This window comes from Gavialis gangeticus, unplaced genomic scaffold (assembly GCF_001723915.1).
Source record: "Gavialis gangeticus isolate Ggan-Ray unplaced genomic scaffold, GavGan_comp1, whole genome shotgun sequence".
Lineage (NCBI taxonomy): Eukaryota > Metazoa > Chordata > Crocodylia > Gavialidae > Gavialis > Gavialis gangeticus.
In genome coordinates, this window is record NW_017728994.1 from 36,742,239 (window position 1) to 36,742,767 (window position 529).

Sequence of the window (529 nt, forward strand, 5' to 3'; positions counted from 1 at the left end):
GCCAATCCGCGGGCCGTGCACAGCGGGCGGCCCCGCCCCTGGGCGCTGACAGGGCGGGGCCGGGGCGGGTTCATGGCGCGGCGCACGGCCTGGCTCCGGGGTGCAGAGGTGTCTTCGTCTCAGAAACAAACGCAAAACTGGAGACGGTATCATCTCGGAACCAAAAGGTCTCGAGTTTTGCGTTTCTTTTTGTCTCAGACCAACACGGCTCCCGAATAAAAAAAAAAAAAAGATTTTGGGGTTTGTTTTTGTTTTTTTCAAAAATCTTGTTGGTCTAATAAAAGAGGACATCTCTACTACCAGACCTGATTGCCTTTTCCTCTAAACCAGTACGGCTACGGCCTGGATACCTGATCCCTGCCACCTCACGCACCCCTGGAGGCCGCAGCGCGGCCTGGCACGTGCCCGGGCTAAACCACTCCATCGCAGCACAAGTGCAGGCTCGCAGCGCAGTGGCGGGTGCAGGAGGTTAGCGCAGGTAGGTGTGATATCGCTTATTAGACTAACGAAATTGTTGCGGGGGGGGGGG